Genomic DNA, 11,558 nt, shown 5'->3' on the forward strand with positions numbered 1-11,558 from the left:
TTTCTGCAGCATCTTGACCCCAGTCAAAAAGACAAAAGACTAGAAGATCTCCCTCTAAAGGGCGAGCCTACGTCAGCCACTGCCCAGAGCCCTGGACCAGTCACAAGCTCTGTTAAAGACGGCGGGGCCGGTGAAGCGCAGATGATTGCAACATCTGTTGGACAGATCCTGGTAGAGAAATTGAGGCAAAATAAAGTTTGCTCAGAATTTGAATACAAAGCTTTAACCAGCAAGTATTTTATATTATCCGTATGCTTATAAAGGAAAAAGAAAGTGTTATGCTAATAAAAATAATATCAAGGACAAACAGACTCTGTTGGTAGTGAGGGGCTTTTAGTGGACGCTGGATGCCCTGATCTCCTCAGATCCACATAAGTAGTCTGGGAGTTGGCCAGCACACTGGGTTCCAAGGTGGCTTCCCAAGCAGGGGCCTCCTCGGCCTCCACTGCCTCCCTGGCCTCTTCAACTCTTGAAGATTGGGACGCTAAGCTGAGCTCCAATATTGTTGCACTACGGCAGGGGTCTCATGAGGCCTGGCGCCCGCTCCCCTCCCTTGGCTCCCCCCCTGGCCACTGCTGAACTTGGACTCGGCCCCAGCCTGCCTTTCGCGGCCCCCATCACAGACTCGCTGTGCCGGTTTCTGCCCACAGAGCTGTATGTGAGAGACTGAGGAGTCGGCCTGCCCTCCTGTCCAGTAAGAGGGGCCTCTGAGGGCCCATCACCAGGTGGGGTCCCACCCAGGGCCTCCTGGATTTCTTCACGCACAGGGGACGGGGCAGAGAGGGGACCCGCCAGGGTGGGAACTGACTCTTCCATCAATTTCTCTCTTGGATGGGGCTGAAGAGATTTTCCCGAGAACGTGGTGAAGCTAGCTTTTGAGTGGGCCCCAGATGCACAGGCAGCTGACGGAGGGAAGGCCGACCGTGGAAGGGGCGAGGGTTGAACCTTTTTCAACTTAAGGAGTTTTATGGGCTTGAGGACCTTGAGGGGTACACCCCACTTATGGAGCACTCGAAGCTTTGTAATATGTGCTTCCAGCACCTGTCGAGTGTGTGGACTGAGGACAGAATGCCCACAGGAGGTGTTCACAGCGGGTTCCTGACCCTTCCAGGATGCTGGATTTCCGGTTTCCGTGTGAGTGTGGGACTTGGGAAATGCATAGTTGGCAGCAAGCCAGGATCGATGCACACTCACAGGGATCAAACCCTCCTTGATCTGTATCGACTTCCTGCCCAAATGGACTTCCAAGACTTTTTCTAGATGTTTCACTGGGAAGCTGGCTGAGCCCCTGGAGAGATCTTCCAGAATCCTCTGCAGACATTGCCCCAGACCCTTGCTAAAGTCCTTCCCTAGTTGTAACTTTACTTGACCCTTCCCATGGGACTTTCTAGGGCACCTAGACCCCATTTTCTGTGTGTCCTTGCTGCCTTTGTCTGCAAATGCAGAGGGCCATGAGGGCGCCTGCTTGCCCTGTGCCTGATAAGCCACTAGGAATTCTTCCTGAAGCCGCATCAGTTCCAGAGACACTTGGATCCCTTGGGGCAGGACACTGTGGTGTTCATCTGTGATGAGCCTCTTTTAAGATGTTGCTTTTGGAGATTAGAGCTGATAAAGTCCCCAGGAAGGGTGGAAACTGACTTGTGAGTGTGGGAGGCCCCACTGCGTTGGGGAAGATTGGGAATGAGTTGGCAAAAGACTTCTTCAGATCATTTTACCACAGAGGGTAAAGCCCTCTCCCTTTCCAGTTGCTTCTGCAACAGGGAAAATTCCAGATGTATTTTAGTTGGGATGAAAGATTGTGCCTCATTCTGGAATGCAGGGAAAGATACCCCACAGGTCCGCATCTGGGCTGGAGAAGAAGGTGGTTGGATTGGGAGAGAGGATGGGAGATGGTTCTGGCTCTGGATGTGAATCAGAGGTGGGGGCTGGAATTGGGGCAAGTTTGGAATCAAAGGTTGGGGTTGGGACACAGGGCAGGGCAAGGGTGGGGCCTGGGAAAGCCTTGAAGATATCTTAGGCCGGACTGGAACTGGAAAGCAATGAGAGATGCCATTGAATGAAACAGAGGGAGCCTGTAGTTGAGAAGACCTCCTAGAGACCAAGACGGTAGCCACCAGAGACTCACTGTGCAGAGAGGGGAGACCCCAGTAGAGCTGGCTGCATTTCTGCTGTAAATGGTCCCCCAAGACCTTGGGATAGGACAGCTGCCGAGGACTGAGCAGCTGTTCTGGTTTGTCTTTCATGGTCCAGAAGGGGTGGGGGCTTGTGGTGTCCTGCTCGGTGCCCGGTGGTTTCCACATATTCCCTGAAGAGGTCAGGTGGAAGTCTGAGCTCATGTGTTTCGCAAATGCCCCATCGTTTTCTTTCTTATTCCAAATAACCAGTTCGACTCTTTTGGTGATCTGTATGTTCAGCATCTTCTGGACATCAGAGTTGACAAATGAGGGGCTCCCGGCGTCTACCTGCCTGTTGGTGAGGGCTCCCCAGAGTCAGTCCTCCAGCGGGTGGTGGGACAGGCGCTCTTTCTGGCACTCGGGCTGTGATGAGGTGGGGAAGAGCAAGGCCTGGATAACCTCCCACCACTGGGAGAGGAACAAAATGGGACAACTTGTATGGACAAGGCCTGAGATGGGAGATGCCAAACCGGAGTTACCTGGAGGTGAGCTCTTGGCGACGGTGCCCAGTGGGATTCTTGGCAAGTCAGACTGGTCTTCCTGAGGTTCTGCTGACAGGGTGCAGGCCAGAGGTAGAGGGCGCTTGGTCAGAGGAGCCGGGGAAGCGGACAGGGACATGGCAGGAGCAGCATCTTCCATCTGTTCCCCACGTGGCTGGTGGGCTCCAGCAGACGCTGCTTTGCCCACCTTGCCAGGGGGGTCTTGACGTGAGAGCTGAGGAAAGCCACCCTTGTCATGGAGTCTGTCCAGGTGGCTGCAGGAAACAGGAGGCACAAGCTGCAGCCAGGACCAGACGGGCCAAGGAGGGCCAGGCACGTTGGGTGGGGGTGGGCACCTGTGGCCAATGGCCCTCCACAGCCCCCACACTGACCTCACAATGCTCCTGCTGTCCCTCACCCCAGGGCTTCAGCCACACCCCGTCCCCAGGGCTCCCCCTCCCAGGTCAGCCCCAGGCCGCTGGCACCGCGGGGTCATATCATAGGCTCTGGGAGGAAGGACGACCCCGGAGAGAAGGGGAAGATTCCTTACCTTTGCACCAGTAAAACGAGGCCCCGAGCCTCCTCTAGCTCTTTCAGGCAGTCTCTGCAAGCTAGAATTCAGGAGACTGGGTCAGGGTGGTGAAGCGGGGCCCTGGGGTCTCACAGGGGGCTGACTGCAAAGGCCCTTTAGGGAGATCATGGGGAGGTGAGACTCTGGAGCCCAAGATCAGTGTCCAAGGCCGTGTGATCCCTGACGGGGACGGCCAGGCTTGTGCTCAGGAGCACTTTGTCATTTAGAAAGTGCTTCCACATCCATTGCCCCATACGGCCCTCACCACCGCCCAGTGGGGGAGAAAGGGTAGGGGTCACCTCATGGAGGAATCTGAGCCCAGTTAAACAGCTTGTCCGTGCTCGGACCTGGAGGTCCCACTCCCAATCCAGCCACTATTGGTCAGCTACAGCCCACAGGTCCCTGCTGGGCACCACCCATTTCTAGACCCCTCGTGGCTTCATTCCTAGCACAGAATCTGGGAAGTATCTGGGTTCTGATCTCCTTCCCAGGAGCCTCCTCGAGGGCTCTGTTTCCTGAGAGAAACGGGAAACTCCTACCACCGTCTTCCTCGGAGACCATGGAGCTAGGCCCTCAGGGACAGGAGAGATGGAGGCTGGCTCTCGGGGCGCAGGGCTGAGTGGCAGACGCTTACCTCTCAAAGCCCCACTTTTCTTCCTAGTCCTGCTGCTCCTCCCCCTCGGCTCCACTTGACGCTGAGGCACGAGAAAAGACGAGGGGCTGGGACCCAGTTCTCACTCTCCTCTCTCTAGACAAACCGCAGACGCTCAGTGTTCATGAACAAAGTGACTTTCTACTCTTAACTGATGGAGCACTGCGTTTTTCCTTTCCTTTTACTCATTTTTAAAGTGGGTAGAAATATTCTGTTTCCCTTCTTTGAAGAACACAGAGAAGGTATTTCTATGTGAGACCCACCGTGGATTTCTTCCGTCACTGTTCCTCTGCTCAAGAAACTCACATTCACCGACCTACGGGTACATATCTGAGCTTCGTCAGGTAGGACTCTGCTTCCCGAGGCCGGAGCCCCACTCCAGCCCCTGCTCAGTCTCTCAGGGGCTCAGATCAGCCTGAGACACCTGCCGTGGGAAGGCAGCTGGTGAACCGGTGCTCAGGGGTCTGTCCTCCCACAGAGATTGGACTCTTAGTATCCAGTCCTCGGCCATTGGTCACTGAGTTTGGGACTTTGCCCTGGAGCCCTGTAGCACACCTGAACTCCTGGTCTGAGGTCTTTGGATGGAAACCCTAGTCCCCACTCTGACCCCTGCCCAGCCTGGCTTGTCCCTGGAAGGATGATGTTCTCTTCTTTCCTGAGAACAGATGTTCTATTCTTTCCCATCCCAGGAGTCTCTCCTATTGATCATAAAAGTTGAAATAAAAATAAAAAAGAAGAGAGAATCATATTCTGTTGGGTCTGGGCCAAGGCTTCCTTACCTTCCTGATGCTTCCATGTTTCCTCGCTGGTGGTAAGGATGGATCACTCTGCAGGTAGGCAAGTAACACGAAAAACCCCAGTCCACACAGGATGACGAGGATGGTATCAATCACCCAGGAAGTGGAACTGGAGCTCAGCCAGGCATCAATAATGCTTTTCAGAGAAAAGAGAGGATTCTGCATTGTCTGAATCACACTGCTGCCATCAGGCAACTGAGCACTGGGAGTGGCTTGGGGACTAGAGCCCCAGGCCCACATCACAGAGCTGTGCTCTGGTCACAAAGGGCTCTTGAGGGCGGAGACGGGGCAATAAGAGAGGAAGCTGGACCACAGTCCCTCCCCAAGCATCCAGCCCTTCACATCACTCCACCTTTCTCCGAGCCATGCAATAGCACCCTCTCACCCTGTTAGAGATAGGCCGTAGTGAATTTTCTATTCACTCCACCTGGAACTCAAATAATACCCGGTTCCTTTGAGATTTCTGCTTGAACTCTATCAATTTCATAGCTTCTAAAAATCTGGAGTTGTCCCTGGGATTTTGGTGAATTCCCAGGGATTTTTACTCTCATGATGCCCTCTCTCTGCAACTTCAACTTTCCCACATGTTTTTGCCTTGCATCAACTCAGACATAGAACTTAAATTTCTTTTATACTTAATTAGTTGTGTCAAGTTTTAAACATTTAAAAAAGTTTTCATTTCAATTAATCTCTATCCTCAGCTAGAGGGACTTAAAAAATTAAATTAAAAATTATTCAAAATTTACAAAGCTAAATAAGTGTTAAAAAATTGAAATAATGAAACCTTCAAAGTATATTTTTCATAAGTTTCTAGCAGTTTTGCTTCTGAAATCAAAGGTTAAATTGCACAAAAGCTTTTGGAATATTCTATCCAGAGACACTCACAACCAGGCGCAGGCACGCACACACACACACACACACACACACACACCGTTTAACAAGTCAATTCAGCATTTTCAAATCTAAGAATCAAGCACTTCTTTCAGTTCAAAAGGCTTCCTTCAGTAATTCTTGTAAGTAGGACTGCTCGCAGCAAATTCTCTCAGTCTTTGCTTATCTGGGAATATCTTTATTTTGCCTCTACTTTTGAAGAATAGATTTGCTACACATGGAATCCTTGGTGACAGTTTTTTTTCTTTCAGTTCTTCCGGTTTGTCAGTCCACAGCCTTTCCTCCATTGCTTCCTATCGGGAGTCAGCAGTTAATTTTATAGCGGTCCCCTTGTCTCTGAAGAGCAGTTTTTCTCTCACCACTTTCAAGAGTTTCCCTTTGTGTTTTCAAAGTTTGACTATGATGTGTCTAAGAGTGGATCTGTTGGTTTTTATTTTACTAGAGGTAAACATTGAATCTGTAGCTTAATGTTATCCATCAAATTTAGTAAGTTTTCAGCGATTATTTCTACAAGTACTTTTTCTTCTTGCTTTTTCTCTCCCTTTTTTCTGAGACTGCACATATGTTGGTGTGCTTAACAGGTGTCTCACAGGTCATTTTTCTTCAAACTCTCTTCTCTGTTCTTCAGATTGCATAATTTCTATTATTCCATTTTAAAGTTTACCACTTCTTTCTTCTGCCATTTCAAATGTGCCATTAAACCCCTCTAATCAATTTTTCCTTTCAGTTATTGTAGTTTTCAATTCCAGAATTTCTATTTGGTTCCATTTTTATAATTTGTATTTCTTTATTGTGTTTCTCTTTGTTTAATTATTATCATCTTATTCTCATTTAATTCTTTAAACATGGTTTCTTTTAGTTCTTTTTTTGTACTTATAGTTATTTTTAATACTTTTATCTTTTAACCTTCATACTGGGGTTATAAATGACTTACCCACCACCATTACAACATTAGAGTATGCTGAGTTTAACTATATACTGACCTGTACCAATGAGTTTTGTACTTTGATATGTTTTCCTGTTACTAATTAGCATCTTTTAATTTCAGTTTGAAGAACTCTCTTTAACGTTTCTTGTAAGGTTGGTCTAGTGGTAATGAAATCCTTCAGCTTTTGCTTGTCCGGAAAACTCTTTATTGTTCCTTCAATTCTGGAGGACAACTTTGCTGGGTACAGAATTCTTGGTTAGTGGTATTTTTCTTTCAGTAATTTTAATATATCTTGCCAGTTTCTTCTGTCCTGCAAAGTTTCTGCTCAAAAATCTGCTGATAGTCTTATTGGTGGTGCCCTCGTATGTATTAAGTTACTTACTCTCGCTGCATTTGAGATTCTTTCTTGCCTTTAACTTGTTACAGTTCAAGTATAATAGGTCTTGGAGTTAGTCTCTTTGGACCCATCTTGTTGGGAACTTTTCAGGCTTCCTAAATCTGGAAGTCTGTTTCTTTCCCCAAGTTAGTGAAGTTTTCAACCATTATTTCTTTGAATAGGCTTTCTGCCCCTTTCTCTCTCTCTCTCTCTCTCTCTTCTCCTGCTGGGACCCCTGTAATGTGTATATTGGTCCACTTGATGGTGTCTCATAATGTCTTTAACTATCTTCACTCTTTTTCATTAATTTTTAAAAATTTTTCTCTGATTTGATGAACTTCACTGTTCTGTCTTTGAGTTTGTTGATTCTTCTACTTGCTCTAGTCTGCTGTTAAACACCTGTGTTGAGTTTTTAAATTGAATTATTGCATTCTTCAGGTCTGTGAGTTCTGTTTGGCACTTTTTTATATTTTCTATCTCTTCATTGAAATTCTTGCTTTGTTCATGCATTGTTCTTCTGACCTTGGTGAACATCTTTATAACCATTATTTTAAACCCTCTATCAGGTTAGTCACTTATCTCTGTTTCATTAAAGTCTGTTTCCGGAGTTTTATCTTACTCCTTTGTTTGGAACACAGCCCTTTGTTTCTTCATTTTCTTTGACTGTCTTTGTTAGTTTCTGCACATTAGGTAAAACAGCCACCTCTCCAAATCTTGAGGGTGGTCTCACATAGGAGATGAACCCCGTCAATCAGCCTGAGCTCTTGGTTGTCTCTCAAACTTTTGTGATTGTCCAAGTACTTTCTTTGTTCTTGGTGCCTCTCAGTAGTTGAGAGTGTGCAAAAACCCATCCGTGTCCCACAGGGAGGATCACAGTCAGTACCTAGATGCAGGCTGATTGGAAGCTGGACCCTCAGTCAGGGGAGAAAGTAGGTAGGTAGGCCCCTTCCAGGGATAAACTGGGAGATGGGCATTTTTGCCTGTGCCTTCTGTGGTTGTAGAGCTGCAATGGGGGTGTCGCTCCTGCCACTATTAAGAACTACATCTATGTTTGCTATAGTTCTGTGGGACTCATGAATACAAACCGCATTGGCTGTCAGAGCCAGGTGATCCAGGGACCCACCCTTGGTGACAGCCACAGAAGCAAGGGCACCAGCTGCATGGGCAAGCTTCTTCTAGGGAGATACTAGCAACTTGGAGTGGGCTAGAGGAGGAGGGCAGGGGAGGTGTCCACAGGCTTCTCTGGTCTCTAGAGAGGATGTCAGCCAGCCCCTAGATACATGCTAAATTAGAAGCTTGACCCTTGGGCAGTGGCTTTTAAAGTATATGGACTCCTTCAGGGAAATACTATGATGGGTGTTTCTCTTTGCCCCCTCTGCTCTGAACCCTGGGAGGATAACTGGGTAAGAACTGTTTCTTTGTTTGCTTTTGTTCTGTGGGATTGGTGAATGCAAGCCCTGTTGGCTATAGAGCCAAGTGATCTGGGCACCCGTCCCTCAGGAAGCAGCCACTAAAGCTAGGGCACTGACATGTGTACAAGCTTCTTCCAGGGAAACACTGGTGATGTGGAGTGGGTTAGAGGGATAAGGTGGAGGAGGCCACCTTTAGTTCTTTAATCATACTTAAAATAGCTGCTTTGAAATCTTTATTTGCTAAATATAATATCTGGGGATACTTAAAGACAGTTTCTATTGACTGTTCTTTTCTACCTGAGTATAAGTCACACTTTATTTCTTTTCATGTCTTGTAACTTATTGAACACCTGACATTTTAGATGATATATTGTAGCAACTCTGGATTCTTATTTTTCCTTCCTGAGAGTTGTTGTTGTTATTATTGTTTTGTTTGTTTAGTAACTTTCCTGGACTAAATCTGTGAATTCTATCAGCAATGTGTGGCCATAGATGTCTCTGCTCAAGGTTTTTTCTTGCTTTTATTTTTATTCATAGCTTCTCAGGAGTCACTCCTTTTTCTGCATGCTTAGTATTCAGCCACGAGCTGTCTAAGGCTGTGCACACCTTGACAAACACCTTGAGCCAGTGAGGTGTTTGCTGATGGATCTGTGTGTGGGCTGGGGCATGCTTTCAAAATTCAGATCATTTTTGATACTTCTCTGGTGTTTACTTTCTGCCAGGTATCGTCACCTTCTGTGTCTCTTCTGCACATGGACTAATGATGAGTTCTATCTTTAGTCAGGGATGTGTAGGTGGTTTGGGCATGCTCTGGTCTCTGCTGAGGCTAGCAGAGCTGCTGGTCCATTCTATTTCTTTGCCATCAAATACCACACTGCTTTGACCAAAAATGCTCCAAATTATGTGAGTCCTTCTGATAGCGACAGCACAGCAACTGGTTTTCATTGCCTGCTCTACACTGGTTGAACTATCACAATGATAGAATTCGAGATTGGGGGATTGTTAGTAGCCCCTGGCAAGAATGCCACAGATTGAATTGTTCTTAGCTGCAGTTCAGCATTTTTCACGAATAATCACTTCTCAGTTTATCATTTTTTTTGTCATTTATTAGAGGGCTGAAATTATTGTTATTGACAATTTTGTCAAGTTTTATAATTGCTCTTTGCAGAGAGGATTTTTTGAATTTTTTTAATAAGTTTTTTTTATTGTAACATTGGTTTATAACATTATATAAGTTTCAGGTGTACATCATGATATTTTAATTTCTGTGTAGATTACATCATGCTCACCACCCAAAGGCTAATTACCATCCATCACCACACACATGTGCCTAATCACCCTTTTTGCCCTCCTCCCTCCCCCCTTTTCCTCTGGTAACCACCAATCCAATCTCTGTCTCTATGTGTTTGTTTGTTGTTGTATTTATCTTCTACTTATGAGTGAGATCATACAGTATCTGGCTTTCTCCCTCTGACTTATTTCACTTAGCCTAATACCCTCAAGGTCCATCCATGTTGTCACAAATGGCAATATTTCATCCTTTTTTATGGCTGAGTAGTATTCCATTGTGTATATATACCACGTCTTCTTTATCCAATTGTCCTTTGATGGGCACCTAGGTTACTTCCAAGTCTTGGCTGCAATGAACATAGGAGTGCATATATCTTCACACATTTGTGTTTTCATGTTCTTTGGATAGATATCTAACAGTAGAATAGCTGGATCATATGGTAGTTCTATGAATTTTTAGAGGAATCTCCATGCTGTTTTCCATAGTGGCTGCACCAGTTTGCCCTCCCACCAGCAGTGTATGAGAGTTCTTTTCTCCACATCCTCTCCAATACTTGTTATTTCCTGTCTTATTAATTATAGCCACTCTGACAGGCATGAAGTGATAGCTCATTGTCGTTTTGATTTACGTTTCCCTGATAATTAGTGAGCTGAACATCTTTTCCTGTGCCTGTTGCCCATCTATATATCTTCTTTGGAGAAATGTCTGTTCAGATCTTTTGCCCATTTTTTATTTGGGTTGTTAGTTTTTTCTTTGTTGAGATATATGAGTTCTTTGTATATTTTGGATATTAACCCCTTATGAGATATATGGTTTGTAAATATCTTCTCCAAATTGTTAGGTTGTTGTTTCATTTTGTTGATGGTTTCCTTTGCTGTGCAGAAGCTTTTTGGTTTGATGCTATCCCCATTTGTTTGTTTTTTCTAATGTTTCCCTTGCCTGGTTAGATATGGTACTTGAAAACACTCTGCTAAGACCAATGTCAAAGAGTGTACTACCTATGTTTTCTTCTAGAAGTTTAATGGTTCCAGGTCTTACATTCACGTCTTCAATCCATTTTGAGTTAATTTTTGTTGAATTCTTTATCTATTATTCAAGACTAGTGGTTTACAGGGGTATCACATCTTGTGTTTTTTTCTAAAATAGACTTTATTTTTATAGACTTTCAGGTTCAGAGCAAGATTGAGTGGAAAGTACATAGAATTCCCACATACCTCCTACTTGCATAACCTCCCCCATTATGAATGTCTCACACCACCATGGTACATTTGCTTCAATCAATGAATCTACATCAACACGTCATTATCACCCAAGTCCATAGTTTACATTGTGAGTCTCTCTTGGTGTTGTACATTATACAGGTTTGGACAAGTATATAGTGACACGTATCCACCGTCATAGTATCATAAAGAACAGATTCAGTGACCTGAAAGTCCTCTGTGCTCTATCTACCTCTCCCTGTCCTCTAACCTCTGGCATCACTGATCTTTTACTGTCTCCACAGATTTGCATTTCCAGAATGTCAGATAGTTGGAATCATACAGTATGAAGCCTTTTCCGATTGGCTTCTTTCACTTAGTAATATGCATTCAAGGTTCTTCTGTGTCTTTTCATGCCTTCATAGTTCATTTATTTTTAGTGCTGAATAATATTCACTATCTGGATATACCACAGTTTATTTACTATTTACCTACTGAAGGACATCTTGGATGTTTCAAAGTTTTGGCAATTATATTGCCAAAAAAGCTATATAAAGCTACATAATCTGTGTTCAGGTTTTTATGTGTACACAAGTTTTCAATTAATTTATATAAATACCAAAGAGTACAATTGCTGGATTGTGTGGTAAGAGTATACTTAGTTTTGTAAGAAACCAGAAAACTGTCTTCCAACGTAGCTGGACCATTTTGCAGTTCCCACCAGCAGTGAATGAGTCCCTGTTACTCTAAATCCTCACCAGCATTTGGTGGTGCAGTGTTCCAGATTT

The sequence above is a fragment of the Equus quagga genome, chromosome 1 (genome assembly GCF_021613505.1).
Source record: "Equus quagga isolate Etosha38 chromosome 1, UCLA_HA_Equagga_1.0, whole genome shotgun sequence".
Taxonomy (NCBI): Eukaryota; Metazoa; Chordata; class Mammalia; order Perissodactyla; family Equidae; genus Equus; species Equus quagga.